Source organism: Dipodomys merriami, unplaced genomic scaffold, assembly GCF_024711535.1.
Source record: "Dipodomys merriami isolate MVZ:Mamm:240054 unplaced genomic scaffold, mDipMer1.0.p SCAF_2, whole genome shotgun sequence".
Classification (NCBI taxonomy): Eukaryota; Metazoa; Chordata; class Mammalia; order Rodentia; family Heteromyidae; genus Dipodomys; species Dipodomys merriami.
In genome coordinates, this window is record NW_027203381.1 from 25336125 (window position 1) to 25354377 (window position 18253).

Genomic DNA, 18253 nt, shown 5'->3' on the forward strand with positions numbered 1-18253 from the left:
CAAATGTACCATCAACCTCAGGCAGCTCCCCCCCTCCACCCCCTCCACCCCTTTTTAATGGTCCATTTGTCTAGTCCTCCTGGAAGATCTATAGAGAAAATTACCAGGGCAGAATGTAGATCCAATTGCACATCCTGCTACAGGAGAAACGATTCCTGTTCTCATCATTGGGATCAATAATTTGCTAACACAGTATTAGCAAGAGCAACAACTCCACCAGGTTAAAGGAGTTTTACACTGAATAATGACGGCCTTGGAAAGGGAAAAACTGAGCGAGTAAATCCTGGCAGCCTTTTACTATTGAGAGAGCACATGCCAGTGAATCAATAGTAGCTCTGGTGAGTCCGGGCTGTAAAGATACTTTATTGTTCTGCCTAAGCACATTGGCAGAGACGCTCCTCTTAATATCTGTACACAGTGGCCACTGGGATTTGGGCCTGCCCTATTAACACAAGCATTTCCTCTTCAGAAGAATGGAAAACCCTTTCAGGGACTGGTGCTTGGCTGCATCACATCTCTATGGAAACTTAAAGCAAAACAAGTAGTATGATGAGAGGAAAAGCAAAGAAAACATGAGACAGAGAGACAGAGACAGAGACGGACAGAAATAGAGGGAGAGAGAGAGAGAAGGAGAGAGAGGGAGAGAGAGAATACAATGGAACCTAGAACTAGAGAATGTCGCTTTACCTCTACAGCTTTCAAGAGCTGCTATCTCCTCTAAATCAACTCTTGCCAAGAAAATAAATTTTGAGAACAATGACTTGATTTACTCCCAATCATCGAGAATGTGGAGGATCGGGAGAGGGATGGAATGCCATGTATTGACAGGCAGTCTAGAGAAATTGTTCCACAGCCTGCAGTGATAGTCTACAATTTATGTCCCATTTGTATTCTTATAAATCTTCTTTCAACAAGTAGTAGAAATCTGGTCTAATATTTCTGGCTTCTGTTCTCAAGTAATCAGGTCAATTGCAATTGTGTGTCACCATTGTGGTTTGATGTGTTCTTGGAAAGGTTGGATTTTGAATGGTGAGAAATCTTTCCTAGAAAAGAGAAGAATATTATTTACTGAAGTATTTTATGTAAAAACATCAAAGATATGTTCATAGAAGTTAGTCCGAAGGCTAACCTATTATTAAGAAAATAGGAATGTGCCTGGAAATTAATTGGAGAAAAATCTACAAGATTATATCTAGAACAAAACAAGCTATAAGTACTGTTTTTGTCCTATACAGTTTATTGAATTTAAATATATAATGAAATCAGCTTTCCATATGTACTTTCAACCATCAACTTAGACGTCTTATAATTGTTTAAGATTTCAGACAGCTCTTGAGTTATCACACTGTCCATGGGCAAGAATCAAAGCCAAGAAAACTGATTTTTAAAAGAACCATCTGTTAAGATGAAATTGTTACCTATAATAATCTCAAGCTTATTCTGACTAGTTGACTGATCTGACTATCATCTTCTTTGAATATCTAATATGAATAAACCTATGCCGTATTAAAACAAGTGGTTTCTATGAAGAAAGGGGGTTCAAGTGGACCTAATGGAAGATTCCTATGCACATCATTTTGGTGTATTGTCCACACTATGTTTCTTTAGAACCTGGGGTGTTATCTTAAGGGATAAAATGAGAATTTGGGGGTGGTCTCACTTTAGGAGAACAACAAATACATTTAGAAAGAGTGTATGTTCTAAAGAGTTTGAGAGCCAGAGCTATTAATGCAATTTTATGTTATATTCTCATATCTTCCACTTGATTATAAGTTTACATGCTGTTCCCTAGACTATGTTAGTCAGTAAACCCCAGTGAGTAGAGGATGTGCTATAAGGAACTTTACTGCTTGCTACTTCTGAGACAGGATGTTGAATTTACAGTCCAGTTAAGCACCAGAACGCTTTCCTTTAGGTATCCTTTAAGGGGTCTCTGCTAAGTAGATAGAAGAAGTGAATGAAGTAGTCTAGGAAATACCTTTTTCACACTCCCACATTCCAATAGACAAGCAAGAATAATTCATTTTTAAGGTGAGGATTTTAGCTACTACAGTATAATCTAGCCTATTCTGATTACTAATGATTACCTGTTATCACCTTATTTGTGTATCTAACACAGGTAGGCCAGTGGTATAGGGGGGCTGTCACAAAAATATTGGGGAAATGAATAAATTAACAGAGTATAATGACAGAACTTTATAAGGGATTCCTACATTATCTATTTCCAAGATTTTGCCCATTATTTTATCTTGATACTGAAAGCCTGACCTGCATAGGGGGTTTATGCCTGTAAATTGTGACCTTTTCTGCAATTGTGAGTACTTCACTTTAGTAGTTGCTCTGAACAATGTCCAGAAGGTTTTACAATGGCCCCTTCCCTGTGTTGTAGACATTCCCAAACAGAAACTGAAACAGTTTCAATAACATTCATTGGATTGTAAGAAATAGTACTAGATGGAAATAGTCCAAAGAGCTCATCACAACCTTTGAATGGTATCCCTGAGAATTACATTCTGAGGATGTCTGCTCTAATTTTAAACCCAAATTTATAAATGGCATCCAGATGTCAGCCATTTGATGTGCTTTGAAGACTTGGGGATTCAATTCTCTCAGCACAAGAACTGCATTGAGATACTTCATTAGGTGCATATATTTTAATGTTAGGGACAGTGCTTTGGGATCTTTCCCCCAGCTTTGAACCCTATGGGCTGGCTTTTTGTGGACAGAAGTACTACAGTTATATAGGTAATGGCTTTTCATACAGGAAGGCATGTTAAATTTATGTAAAGTCCTTTGCCTCTTTGTTCTTCTAATGTGTTTACATTATGCCATTGCTTAAGAAAAGTGGTTATTGGGGGCACTATTTTCCCAAGTAATCTACCTTCCTTGTAACACACTACCTGCATATTTCAGGAACATTTAGTGAATCATTAAGCACATTCAATAGTGCATGGTTCTTTCAGAGTACAGCCAAATGAAATAAGTGTCTGGCACAAACAGCTCTGTTTTCAATTTAATCTTATGGTAAAATTTTATATCCTAGTTAATAATTATTAGATGAAACATCAGAGGAGAGATATTTTTTCATCAGCTCCTTATTTTTGGACTTTGGTGGTAAGAAAGTATGAGTAGCAATTCAAAAAAATCACAAAATATTTCTAAATATCCACACTAACAAGCAAGAATTGATTATTGTTCTTGTACCAACTAAGGTGGCAGAGGTAGTTTCCCAAGGAAAATGATATGCCCAATTTTAAAAAATAAAATGACTGGAGATGGAAGGAGTTTCATATACTACTACATCACTTACAAAACTGAGATAAACCTGAGGGTCAATTATGCAATGTTCTTCCCAATTTCAGAATGGTAATTAGTATGGGAAGCACTAGTGGAAACCATTGATTCTGGTTCCTTCTCTAATATACCATCCCTCCAAAACCACTAATATCCCTCATTCATTTCTCTTAAGCCATTGGTAAATGCATACCATATTATAACCTAATTTCCCTGTAATTAGTATGAAAAAAACTGAATTAAAGAAAAATAAAATTTATTTCACCATTCCCATCATCTAAATTAGTTATTTCAATGTCTTTGCACAGTCTAATCTTAAGAAGGTCCTTAAGTATCACAATTTCTCTATCATATCCTATACATGGATCCACCAGGGATAAGGATACATTTGATTGTCCAAAACAGTTCATTTCAACAGTAAAATGAGACCCTTATTATAATTTCACTAAGCTCATGGGCATGAGCCTGAAGTACAATGGGGAAATTGGTATATACAACCTATCTTATTCACAGTCCATCAAAATAATGGATACTATTTCTGAGCAAAGAATTTACTGCAGTTTGACAGTACATTTCTTCATTTTGGCTCAAATAGAGAGGATCTGCACTACTAGTTTTAAATGTGGAGCTTCCACCAAAAAAATCATTTTTAAAACTCATTTCCATAATCATAATAGCAAACAATTTGGAGATTTCTTCTGTGAAGGACACAGAACTAAAGACAATGCTACAATGTAGTCAAAACCCATACATGAGTCTTTCATGAACCGATTTTTCCTTCTTTAGTGAGAAAAACAGCAAAGTTGGGATTTCTGATATCAGTCCACTTACATAAATACTTGGCATCATTTTCTTAGCACTAGTTGATCCACATATTTAATTTTATCTTGGGAAGGAAATAAGAGACCATGGTAGGAAATATCAGTCTCTACCCTATTTCCTTCTTACTTGCACCTAACATTTCTAATGTGTACTCATAAAGGAGATGATGTTCCAAAGCCATATGTAATGGTATTGATAGGATAGGAAGTTTCAGAATACATTGATTAGAAATTTTGGAGATTATGATTAAATGAGGTCATTGGATAAAATTCCTTTGATTGCAGGATCAGTAAGAGGAAAAGAGATTGGTAGGCTCTCTGTATCTATATGTGATGTTCTGTTTTACCTTGAGATTCTGCCCAGCAAGAAGGCCATCATGAAAATGCAAACCAAGATAGTCCATCTGACCTGGGGAATTGAAGTTCCAAGACCATGAGCCAAAATGAACCTTTTGTCTTTTCTTTATAAGGTTATCTTGTCTAGGACATTTCATTTTAGCAAAACAAAGTGACTAATATAATCACCATTATCAGAGCTCCCATCAAAATAAGAGGATCAAGAGACAGAAATACAAAACAGAGTAAGTGCAGCTTAATTCCAAACTTTAATTATGTAAACTTTTTCTTTTCAGTGTATATATAGCTTATATGTTTCCGAAGGGTCTGAAAGAGAAAAAGAAGTGATCTATTTTCAAATTTCAAATGAAGTTTCAGACCATAGGTATGTGTCTAGAGAACTGGAGCTATTCAAGTCATTCTCCAAATCCCAGGTGAAGTTTGAGACCACAGATATGTTTCTAGAGAACTGGAGCTGTCACACAATTCTACTAAATAGGAATGATTTGGTGAGTGAAGGGGCACAGTGTGATTGCTGAATTTCTCTTAACATGTACGTCCATCCTTGACACATAGTTCCCTAGTTCAGATACCTTGGAAAAGTGAACTCTGGGAGTTCTCAGTCAATGTCCTCTCTAGTTCTAGGCATCATGACCATGTCATATGAAAATAAAATTGTATAGCTCTTCCCACATGTGTTGTTCCCACTCATACTTCTAGCTCCTGCAGCTCATCAAGAAGTGTCAAAAAGTGATTTATAAAGTAATCTCATATATTTTAATAAGGTATACAACCTAAAATGCTACTATTAATGTCTCCAGATCATCGATAGGCAAGATGTTTATCATTTTAGGAAACTTCTTTAAGTACTCATTTGGCTCTGACCAGATAAGAAATTATATTAGTCACCTTGGTTGCACTCTATTTTTTTTCTCCTGGTTCTGGGGCTGGAGGGCAAGTGATGTAACCAAAGACATGGGAAAGGGAAATCTCTATTTTTCTAAGTTTTTGTTTTATTTTTCATGATATTAATCTGGTTACTCTTTAGGACTTTTCAGCCTGGCTTCAAAAGCCTATTTGATCTTATATGTGAGTAAACTCACTAAAGAAGGGGAAGACTCCATTCAAATAAAAGCTGTATCTGAAGGAAGCTGCAAGTGGATACTTTTTCAATGATCTACTTAGGAAATTATATTTATCTTAACCTGCCCCTTTTCAGGCTTGTAGTTGCAAGAGTAAACCAAACTTCTTGGTTAAATGCTTGTAACTGTATTTCTGCTCAGTGAAGCTTGGCATAGTCTTTCTCAATTAATAAGGGGCTTAAAGCTATTCCACGTGTGAGTAGAAACAAACTTTGACAGAGAGAAAGAAACCGATTAAAATAGAAGCAAGCTGGGCGCCGGTGGCTCAAGCCTGTAATTCTAGCTACTGAGGAGGCTGAGATCTGAGCATCATGGTTCAAAGCCAGCCTGGGCAGAAAAGTCCATGAAACTCTTATCTTCAATCAACTGCCAGAAAACTAGAAGTGGTGCTCTGGCTCAAGCAGTAGAGTGCTCGCCTTGAGCTGAAGAGCACAGGGATAGCACCCAAACCCAGAGTTCAAGCCCCATGACTGACCAAATACAAAAATAAATTAATTAATTAAATAAATATAAATAAATAAATAAAATAGAAGCAAGAATTCTTGTTAGAAACATGCCTCTGAAAGAAATATATGACAAGTTTTTTCAAAGAAAACAGGGCAAGTGGACGTCTACTCTGCTTTTATATTAGTATTCATAATTTACTGCTAATGTAAGAGCACAAAGGAGAAAAAATGATATACCATTAATATAGCTTTTGTATTTTTACTTTTTGCTTTTCCTACTTTTACTCTTTGGCATCAAACTAGAAACTCTTTTATTTCATATATTCTGTATTCATACTTCCTTAAGTTATTTTTGAATTAATAAAATATATCTGTTCATTGTCATACAGACCAGAAATACACAGAATAAAGATTAAAGTTCCTACTAAAGAGTTACTCTTCTCCAAAGACAATCAATATTATAAACTAGTTGGTGGTATTTGTAGATATTTATTTAGTACATGATTCCATATGATAAACAAATAGCTACTATTGTAAAAAAGACTTTGTATCATTATACTTTTTATGATTTTAAGTTAAAAGGGTAAATACATTTGTGGAAGTTTAATTTACTCTTTTAAACTTAATTTACCTTGGAGATCTTTCTATGCTAGTTTGCATTTCTACATGCATTTCTTTAGTGATTGAATGATATTTTATAGTCTATTAGTCAGGACAGGCCTGTTTATGCAACACTAACAATCTCAGTGACTTTAAAGCAGTGAAACAACAATGATACATTTCGGCCTCCATTAAGTAGAAGACCTACTTCATGTTATTCTTCTCTGGGACTGAGGTTCATAATGAAAGTGTCATGTGGAATATTGCCTGCCACTGTAACAAGAGAAGAATCAAAACTTACCACTTACTGTCTCTTAAACTTGGTTACCCAAAGAGATACATGTTAGAACCACTTCTATTTTCCTGACCAAAAAGACCCTACTTAGTGACTATTTTTAAGAGGTTGGAGAAATATATTTCAACCATGGATCCAGAAAAAAAAAACTTTAAAAGATTCATTAACTCTTAATCTCTCTCACTGGAACACATGCATGGTAAGAAGTGTCTTTGATCCAAAGTTAATATTCAATAGTCCACAAATAGAGTTTTCTTTCCTTCAGTTCAGTGTCCTACTGGGCAATATGCACAGATCCTTTGAAGGAATATTAAGAATTAGTTTTAGATTGGTGAAAGCATTAGTGGGATCAACTATGCCACCACCCTCATTAAAAAGAGAACATTCCAGACTGTGTAGTAGAAGAGTAATGATGAGTTTATTGTGGAAACTTGACTCTGTTAATTGACTTAGAGATCAATATCAGTCCTAAAAAGGCCACCCAAATAGCCTCTGGCATAGTTTAGATTTGTAATAATCCTTAAATGTCTGCATTTTAGAGGTTTGGTCTTCAGGCTAGGTTTTAGTGCTATTGTAAAGTGCTGTAGATTTTTAGTAGTTGATGCCTGAAGAAAGGTGTAAATTCATTGTGGGTAGGGCCTTGGGAAAATGACTCAGGTAGTTCACACAGGAGATTGTGGGGCCTGGGGATTTCCTCTTTCTTTATATACTTCTGGCTGCCATAAAATGAGTTGTCTTCTCCTTCATAGAGGCTGCCCTTAATGTTTTGCTTGATCCTACACCCCAAAGACCAGTGGCCATAGACGAAAATCTCCAAAATTATGAGCCACATTATTTTATGAAGTAATTTTGTTGCAGTACTGAAAAAGTAACATAATCCCCAAACTATCACTGTGCTTAAGTCATGTTGAGTTGTCTTCCAACAACTCTACTAATCATTACAGTAGCTATACTCACATTAACTGGTAGGTCAATGATCCCAAGTTACTGAATGTTTGGGTTGTAAATTAGAAAGTCTGTTTTAATAGTCACATCCCTTTTAGAGAAAAATATTCATGAAATCATTTAGAGGTGCTTATGAGTTCTTAAAAAATTGTCATTCAGTTTTGTCACTAAATGTACATACTCTGGGTCTTTATGATAGTTCCAGTATGGATAAACAAGTTATACTTCACAAAAAAAAAAAAAAAAAAAGCAAATAAGAAAAACACAATCTAGCCAATACTTTGATGTGGATGTTTAGGTTCTCTTAGTAAGTAGATGAAGTTTCAAGAGTTCATTTTAGATGAAACAGAGGTTATTAATTAATGTTTTAAGAAAACAACTAATCAAACATTTGAAAAACCTAACACTTTATGCTAAATAACATAATCTACTGTATTCAATTAATACATCTTACATCATCTTTGGTTTGAAATATTTAAGAACAACCTCCACATCAGTTTGCATACACATACACACACATACATACATACTTTGATTATCTCTTCAATTAATATGGAATATTTATAAATATTTTATAAAATATTGTATTATAAATATTTATAGAGCACAATATGACATTTCAATACAAATATCCAATGTGTAATGATTAGAACAGAGTGATTGTTCATTGATCACCTTGAACATCCAGCCTGTCTTTGTACTGGGAAAATTTGAAACCATCTCCAATAGCTATTTATTTACAATAAGGTGTTGCCAATCATTGTCAGATATTACTCTTCTACCAGCTTACACTCTTGAAAATTTAACTATTCTATCTTCTCTTTCTTCTGTCTTATCTTCTAAGATTCTTAAATCTTACAATTCTTTAGGTGGGGATAGAGGTTATTTTGGTTCAGATTTTGGTATGTTTTAATATAGAGACTGAGATGTTTATACAATTATTGGAAGAACTGTCAGAGTAAACATCAGTAGAGCTGTTACAATGATACAGTTATGGCGTGTTGGGAAGTCACATGCACACACACACACACACACGTACAGACCACTGAAGGTAATTTCATAAGTTCTAAATAGCAAAAATCTTCAGGCAGGGTAAGACAACTGCTTCAAACAGCAAAGAAAAAGTGACTTCGCTAGCAAGTTTGAGGCCCCATAAAAATCTGGGTTTTAAATACTCAAAAGAATATTTTCAAATGCTCCAAATTTCTCAAAATTTTCACTTTCTTAGTCATATGTAAGAAATTTGGAATGTCTCTGTCTTCTACATCTGGTACAATTCAGCCATTGATAAGATCAAGCATGAGTGGGATATTAATACATTAAATTGAAACTTGGAGAAATAGCGATTATGTCAGATTTTTAAAAGTAGCTCTGCTGGGCGCTGGTGGCTCACGCCTGTAATCCTACCTACTCAGGAGGCTGAGATTTGAGGATTGGGATTCAAAGCTAGCCGGAGGAGGCAAAGTCGGTGAGACTCTTATTTCCAATAAACCACCAGAAAACCGGAAGTGGCACTGTGGCTCAAGTGGTAGAGTGTTAGCCTTGAGGTAAGAGCTGAGGGACAGTGCTCAGGCCTAGAGTTCAAGCCCCAGGACCGACAAATAAATAAATAAATAAATAAATAAATAAATAAATAAATAAATAAATAGCTCTATGTTCTTTTGATTTTAGCTTGGTTATTTAAATCCTTTCATTTGCTATTTTCTTTTGCTTAGGTTTTAATTTCAATGTTTTCAATTGTCCAAATACTAAAGTGTATTCTACCAAATTGTTTATTCCTATTGGCAAATTGCCTTGATTTTATGGAAGTTTGGTTCTAGATATCTAGATATAGTGATGGAAACTGTTGTATCATCTTCAATTGACCACCAGGAGCAAACTTAGACAGGGAAATAACTATCCATAATTTTAAATCTAAAATGATCAAAGTACTTGCTTCAGCATTTTCTCCTCATTCTGCTTCCTGGAAAACAGCCAACCATCAGAAATACTCTGTGAGTTTGGAAGTCATTGAATTCTTTTTTAAGTTTTTTAGTTTTAATTTTTTTTAATTTAATTTATATTTGTTGTAAAGATGCTGTACAGACGGGTTACAGTTACATAAGTATGGTGATGAGTCTTGTCCAACATATTTATTCACTTGTTCACTCCCACTATCTCCCACTATCTTGCCCTCCCCCAAGTTGTAAAATTCATTTCCAACCTAGAGTCTTGTGATTCTCACTGTTGCCTGGGTTCACCCTTTGTCCTTGTTTCACCATTTTGTTATTCCCCTTCCTTTCCCCAAATCATTAGTGTTGGTAACTAGAGACTTAAGGGACTGTCTTTCAAGGAAATTATTACCAATACTATTGATTTACAACCTTGATCTCCAGGAACCCAGAGGCAAAAGTAGGAACTCTAATAAGCCTCTGCTTAGTTGTCCATAGGGCCATATTTTGCTTATATGAACTTATATTAGATGTTACTTATTTCCACTTTACAAGTGAATTTTGGAATTTTCCCTCCCAATAGGCATGTGAATTTATACTGTCTAGCAATTTTATCTAGAAGGTTATTGTCACTTGTGAAATTACTACATGTGAAACATATTGGGAATAAAATAAATCCACTCTCCAGCTGTTTATTTACTTATTTTTTGATTAGTCATGGGGCTAGAACTCAGGTCCTGGGTGTTTTTTCTCTGAGCTTTTTCACTCTACTACTTTGAGCCACAGCATTTCTTCTGGTTCTCTAGTGGTTACTTGGAGGTAAGAGTCTTACAGACTTTCCTTCATGGGTTGGCTTCAAACCACCATCCTCAAATCTCAGCCTTCTGTGTAGCTAGGATAACAAGTGTGAGCTATCAGTACCCAGGTTCTTTCCAGCTATTTAAACAAATTATGTTCTAAGGTGCTGTATGCATTTTCCATTGAGACATTTTTAGAGCTCCTTCTTAGCCTTTACTCTGGATACGTTTCTCTTGGGTCATAGCTCTAATCTCACAGAGCATCTGAGGAAGCAGATAGAAAATGGAGAGAGACATATGCATTTTCATTTTTTGATGACTGATTCGGTGCCAACTCCATGAGTTGAACATCATCGGCCATAGCTGTTGCCAGTTACATACATAAAATATCATGCAGGCAATGGATTTGAAAAGACCTGCCAAGTACAGTGCTGAAAACCCTCGAGATATTGATTTTACAGTTTCTCCTGTGATTCTACATCATGCTCCTTTACTTTCTGGCAATCTTTATAACTTTTACACTGACATAAATTGCCATAAAATAAGCATCCAGCACACCCCTCCCCTTCCTCCTCTAGAAATGGTTAAGGACATTATTCTATTAACATGTTTGACCATTAATTCAGCTGATCTCCCTGGAGATGATGAGGTGACTCTAAACTTGGAGGGCAATTTGTACTGCCCAACAGATTTATTATTATCCTCTCTAGTGGAAAGCACATGAATTCATCTAAACATTTATTTTCCTTAGTGTGCTGCTATTTTTCTTTTTATGTTTTTTAAAGTAGATTTAGTGGCAGAATATTAGCAGCTGAGAATGCCAGATTTGTTGTCTATGTAGGAAGGCAGTCAGTTCTCTGAATTTTGTCTCAGACTCCTGGCCACCCCCTTGGCTGTAGTGAAAAGAAGCCATATGGCAAATGGAGAGGGCAGTGCAGCGTTCCCTAATTGGTGGGAAGTTATCCAGACTTTAGATGAACATAAAGGTCTATAGATCATAAATGAAATACAGGTAAGACACTGTTCAGCTCGTCATGCTTTGGTGTTAGTGTACAAGAAATAACTACACATTTCATTGCTTAAAACAACACTTACCTTCCAATCCTCTGAGTGAGAAGCCTGGCACAGGTCTAACTGAGTCAAAGTCAAGAGGTCTATGGTTCTGAAGGCATGATGGAATAATCAATTTCCTTGTTTTTTCCAGATATTGAGCCATCTGCTTCCCCAGATGCTGGCCTACTTCCTCCACTTTCAAGACACTGATGGTGTCTTTTGCCCACAAACCATGGAATAGTGGCAGTCACTCTAGCAAAAGACAAAAACAAAAACAAAAAACAAACCAAAAAAACCTAAAAGTATATAAAACTCTATGTATGTGTGTGTGTGTGTGTGTGTGTGTGTGTGTGTGTGTGTATAGATAGATACATATATATGTAACTATCTATATGTATGTATATAGTTGGTCTTCAGTTATTTGTTACCTATAAGTACCTACTATTCTAAAATATGCATGACTTTTCTATTATATACTTTAAAATTAGTATTTCTAATACACGTCTACAAATATCAAGCTTTCTTATAATAAGTTTAGAATAGTAACTGTGCTTTGAGGACAAAAAAAACTACATTAATTCCTAAAAAAAAAAAAGCATGTACATGTTGGAACCAGGAGGTGAACTTCAGATCTTGCATTCTACAATGATCAGGCCAGATAAAGACATTGCAGCAATAGTCTATAAGGAAAAAGTCACCCTTACTCTGTGCATTGCAAACTTCTTCAGAGATGGTGAAAATCTTGGTACAGAAAAGAACAAGCTCCTCCTCTTTTACCCAGTCATCTATTATTTAGTGAATCATGCAATCAACATGGACAGAATATTTTGTTAGGTCCATCCTTTTTCCTCAGCTAGAATTCCTTGTAGAGTGGAAAGAACAGGTCTACGATTGGAATAACCCAGAGCTTGTTCCTTAAGGCAGACATGCAATCTGCTCGTGGAAGGGTCAGCTGGAGTTTGTACGGTGGAAGCGGCAGGGTCAACCAAATGGAATATAGTATAGAGAATGGACATCTGGCAATTGCCAGCAGAATGGTATGGCTTGAGTTAGATACCAACGCAGAGAGTTGATTGAGGGAGAGAGATTTGAATTGGTACTGTATGTGAAAACATACACCTAGGCTATCCTATGCTGGTATCTTATCTTCCAAGATATAATTCTCTATTGGAAGAAGAAAGTCTTATCTGTCATTAGCCAGTCTGTCTCCATACTGTGTGGAGCAAAGCTGAGCATAACAATTCGTGTATGTACTTGGTATTTTTTGATTATAACTATGTTCAATACCAACGTCGTCTTCATTCTCACCCAGCTTCCACTTATAAATCCTGCCAATGCCACTGCCTGAATTCTGCATTTATCTCAGCACTAGCACTGGGAAGCCAGGCGCATCTTCAGGCCTAGTTAGCTTCAGTAGTTGACAGGAATTGAAATGCTAATAATCTCTTTTTTTCCCCCTGAATTCTTATAAAGATATAAATGAGTCACACAGCTGCAAATCATCTGATGGCAGGAAGAATCTCTGACAGCTTCATTTGAAGTTCCAAAGTTCCTGCTTTGTGGCTTGTTTAATGTTTGGTAAAAGATAGGCTGTTTAAATTAGCTAAACCCCATGGTGGAATATAGAGGTTCACGGTGAATAACACATTTTTCTCCCAAATTCTTTTTCAAAAAGATAGGAAAATGCGCAATTTTGCAAGCTTGTGAAAAACAGAATAGGCATTCCTCTGTGTGTGTGTGTGTGTGTGTGTGTGTGTGTGTGTGTGTGTGTGTGTGTGTGTGTGGTTGTTGTTTAACTATTGGCCTAATGTGCACTACTGTTCAGCACAAATATTTTCTTCAACTTTGCTGATTCGTTTGAAACTTCTTCAGGCTTTATTTAAAAAATTGGTATATGTAAAACAAAATGGAAAGATTAGAGAAATTTTCAGATTTAAACAGAGTAACAAGGATAATTCTCAGTGCCAAGATAGAATAACTTGAATAAATAAGTCCACTGTGATTCCTTAGATGATTATTTACTGGATAGTTACACAGAATTCTGTATAATAGGTAGTCAAGGGTTTTATCCTTTTCTTTCTTTTCACTCTCTTTTCAACTAAGCTAAAATTTCAAATCCAATCTGAAAATCCAATTGCATCCATGGAAAAGTTAATGATTAACCTTGTGTCTCTAGATGTATATCCACATCTTGGTGGTAGACCTCTTTACTGTATTTAGCATATAATTGTGGAAAATGAGTTTGCTTTAGAATAGGTGTCAATAGCTCATACCTGTAATCCTAGCTACCTAGTAGGCTGAGATCTGAGGATCATGGTTCAAAGCCAGCCTGGGCAGAAATGTCCTTGAGACTCTTATTTCCAATTAACCAACAAAAAGCTAGACATGGAGCTATGGATTAAGTTATAAGCATTAGCCTGAGCAAAAGCTCAGGGATAGTGTCCAAGCCCTGGGTTCAAGCCCAAAGACTGGCACCAAAAAATAAAAAAAAATAAATAAGTAAATAAAAAATAAGAAAATAAAAGGATATATGACAGGTCTCTAAAAGAAGGTTGTCGCTAGAGCAATTCCATTCTTCATCAAGGGTTAACTGACAGTGTCTTGAGACATTTTTATTTCTTACCTGGGTACCAGGTCAGGGTCCAGTATATACATTTTGTGGATAAAGATTAAGGATGCAATTAACGTCTTATAAAATGTGCATGATGGGCCAATAAAGCATATCAAAAATACAATTTCAATAATACTATGACCAAGTTACCCTTCACAAGAGCTAGAAAAATCAAGGTTTAGAAACCAGTCATTAATTACTACTATGGATCCATACATTCTACTGCTTTACTTCTCTGTGACAATAATTACTAATTCTCAAGAATGTAATAAAGAGCGAAATATAGCTTGCCAGGGAGATATATATATATATATATATATATAGCCATAAAAGAAATGCAAATCAAAACCACACTGAGATTCTACCTCACCCCAGTTAGAATGGCTATAATCAAGAATTTGGACAGAAGGGAACACTACTGCATTGCTGGTGGGAGTCTAAACTTGTTCAACCACTTTGGAAAGCAGTATGGAGGTTCCTCAAAAGACTCTACATAGAGCTCCCCTATGACCCAGCAATCCCACTTTTGGGCATTTACCCGAATGATCACAAACAAGACCACACTAAAGCTACCAGCACAACTATGTTTATTGCAGCATTATTTGCCATATTTTTTGAAAGGTGCCACTGCCTATGTTTGGTGGTTGCTTTCAAATTACTGCATGTTCCTCTCCTTGTCTACCTGCCTTTTGTAATGTTATGATTTTTCAGAAACTTGAGAAGAATTGAGTCCACACCAGGCACCAGTAATGCAAATGCTCAGAAAGTAGTCTTACTGCTGGAAACGATCATCTAAGAATAGCTGAATCCTAAAGTCAAGACTCTAGATCTTTGGTAATGTACATTGGCCCCAAACAAGCAGAAAGAGTGTGGGTGTTGTATTTGTTTTTCAGGATTTGTAATTGCTGAAGAAGTTAATGGAATTGTCAGACTATTGAGAAAAGTGGATCCTGAAGAACAAGAAGTAGATTTAATGAGCAGCTCACCTCTGTCCTTGCAATACAATATACTGCGTTCTGAGTCCTGACACCCCTTTGTTCCAACCTTTCCTAATACATCTGACTTACCAAATAGAAAGTGGTCAGTTTTCTCTATAATTGCTTCCAAACTTATGTCTCTGATAAGTGCCTTCATTTAGCTTGTTGGACAAATCGCCCCTTTTAGGCTTATTCTAAATATGCTTCTTGGAGTATGTACAATGATTAGATTGAATGGGCTGCTTTAGGTAAGGTCTAACAAAACATACTGCATTTTTTCAATAATAATGGAGCTGAATAATCTTTAATATAGGTTTTTATTAAAATAGCTCATATCTCTCTCCAGGTCAATATGCTGTACTACCTTCCCATTAAGCAGATATTATGTTCTTTTATTATGTTCTGCAAGACTCATTATTCTGCATTTATCTGCATTGAATTTTCTATCTATTAGCCCAAGTATTTAAGTGAACTAATTCTTTTCCTACCTGAGGATTGTTTTTTCAGGATTGACCTTTCCTCCCAATTTAGCATCATCTGCAAACCAGAACACTGGTGTAAATAACCGGCTTGGAGACAGTTATTTAAGATCCATAATAGCAGGATATCTAATATCATTTCTGGTCCTAGGTAGCTCTGCCATGAGTAACTTAGCTGTGATTCTGTGTTCTTTATCTCCAGTTTCATATGGTAGAAGCCTTGATAGGAATAAAAGCAAGGAAAAAACATATGTCAATTAAAACGAAAACTCTCATTTTAAGTAGAAGCCTCCCAATGCTCCATTTCTCTGTAATGTGATGTCCTCGAAGATGAATACCCATTGCATCCTGACAGGTAACCATTGACTTTACAACCCTGGGTCACCACCATAGACACCACTTATTCTAGAAAATTGGTGCAATTAATTCTTAACTTCTACTTCATGAGTCCCTGAACTGGTAACTGTGGGTCAGTGACTCTGGGAGATGGAGAGGAGAAGGAAACCAATCTCAGCTACACATCTGCAAGTGTTTGCATCTGCATGTGATTCCTACGTTGGAGCTGGCTTCCCTTTCAAGCACCTTCTCACAAAAATCGTTTTACCTTCTAACCTCCATTAAATATGGTCTGGCGATTGTTGTTGTTGTTGTTGTTTTCTGGAATAAAATGAGAGAACAGTGAGCCCTTCAGAATAAATCATCCCTGTTTTGAAAACACTCTTTGAACCATGTACTTCTGAATGAAAACACCAGTGATTGGGAGGCCTTGAAAAGTTACACAGTTTTTGAATGTGAAGATACAGTAACCGCAGAGGTAAATACGTGTAACTCATGCATGTAAACAGTATGGTTTAAACTCCAAAGCATGAAGATAATGATAGTACACCACATTATTAAAGGACTGAATTAGTTATCTATTGCTGCCATAACACATTACCATACATTTACCGGCTTATAGCAATGCAAATTTATTATCTCACAGTTCAGTATGTCAGGAGACTAGTACAGTCTCACACCAGGCTAAGATCAAAGTACAGGCTGTGTGGTCTTTCTCTCTGAAGGCTTCAGGGGCACATCCATTTCCTGCTTATTCACGTTGTTGGAAAATTTGTTTTCCTAGAAGTTAAAGCTGAGTGTTTTATCCTAGCTAGCTACTACTTTGAGATCAATTTCTCTCTTCCTGAAGCCTCCTTTCCTCAGTTTTGGTCTACTTAATCTATGATTAAAGCAAGCAATGCTGAGTCAAGTTCCTCTCCCACTAAAGAGTCTTTCCTGTCAGTTCTCCCAACTAATCTCTGATTCCAGCAGAAGATAGCCCTGTGCTTGGAAAAGATGGTGTGGTTAGATTTTCTTTACCCAGATAATCAGGAAAATCCTATCTTGTTCATTATTCCACTAATTAATATATTCACAGCTTCCAGGAATTACAAAGGAGATCTTTATTTGAGTATTATTTTTGTCTTTTGTATATTTTGTTAGAACTGAGTGTGTAGGTGAACAGAATTTAAGCCTATTTTCTCTTGAGTGTCAGCTTCACCCTGGTATGAAACCTCTTCTGTCCCTCTGTATTACATCTTGGCCAATTAGTCAACCATTGTGACCATATTTGACTGACCATGCGGGGTTTCTAATGGTAGTTCAAAATAGCCCCCATAGGTTTCCAAAACATAGATTTCAAGCATTTTGTGTGGTGTTATTTACATTGTTCGCGTACACTCCTGAGAACATTCCTTATTCCTACATTCACTTATATATGTTCTTTGATTTCTCACAACCTTGTCCATTCCATCATTATTTACACATCTCCCTTATGACTACGTCAGCTCAAACTTATTACTATATTTTTAATTTAGAATATACACATTTAAACCTGCAAAGTAAGAGCACAGAAAGTGAGTAGTCCTATTCTAGCAGTCAATATGTTCGTATGTTGTAAATGATGGGATTTTGGGAGGAGCCAAAATTACTGTCTCCTCAAGAACCAGTAACTCATACCTGTAATCCTAACTACTCAGGAGGATGAGATGTGATCATAAAATTCTGAAGCCATTTTGAACAGTTAATTGGGCAGGAGTTTCTTATCTCCAATTAATCAGCAAAAAGCTTGAACTGAAGCTGTGGCTCAAGTGGTAGAGTGTTAGCCATGATAAAAATAAATGTGAAAGGACAGAGCCCAGACTCTCATTTCAAGAACAAGTACCAGCAGAAAAACAAAAACTGAAAGGAGCACAAAAGAAATACCATAATAAGAAAGCTGTGCATAAAAATAAATTTTCCTTTCATCATTCCTCCAAGCTAGTACTCACTGTACAAAGACTAATGAGGTACTTCACTAGCATCTCAAAGTCATGACAACAAAGTCATCTGAGCCCATTGAGGATTCAGTGACACTTTGGACATGACTTTGGTAATGATTCTGACAGTACATCTATCTCTAGTATCCATTTCCTCTGATTGATTTCCAGGGAAACTAGCTTTCTTTCTTATTTAGATATTCAAGTTATGGGCTATGTGGAAGACAAAATA